Raw genomic sequence first — 534 nt, 5'->3', positions numbered from 1 at the left:
TCAGCAGAAGTTTTAAACATCATGAAACTGGTTTGACTGTAAATAGAGAAACGGTACTAAAGCAAAATGAAACAAAAACCCAAAGGACACACACGAAACCCTAAATAAACCCTCAAGTTTGGTCTCGGGGGTTTACATATCACAAGAACCGTCAACTCAATCCCCATGCAATGTGACTCCTTGTGAACTGTTGGACCCATACCAACGAGAAAGGAGACTGCCAACAACATCTTTTGTTAACACAGCGAGTGTGACACTAGGTAACTTTTTTTTTAATACAGTACATGGTACACAGGGTCCCCAGATGGCCCTGCATAAACCCCCGTGAAGACTTGAGCCAAGCACTGGCTGTTTATAAAAATATTGTGTTGCTACAAAAGTATAAATTAATGCTACCGGTATTAAGAAATATTAAACACATAAAACTTATAAGGATTAAGAAAAATATTCATTAATACCTGTAGAAAACTCTGGCCTAAAAAAGATATTTTTTTGTGTTTGTTTTTTTGTAAATTTTTTTTTTTTTTTTTTTTT

The sequence above is a fragment of the Fukomys damarensis genome, unplaced genomic scaffold, assembly GCF_012274545.1.
Source record: "Fukomys damarensis isolate Sample0158 unplaced genomic scaffold, DMR_v1.0_HiC HiC_scaffold_36, whole genome shotgun sequence".
In the NCBI taxonomy this organism is placed as follows: domain Eukaryota; kingdom Metazoa; phylum Chordata; class Mammalia; order Rodentia; family Bathyergidae; genus Fukomys; species Fukomys damarensis.
The sequence above is the reverse complement of the archived record's forward strand: the minus strand, read 5'-3'. Positions refer to the sequence as shown.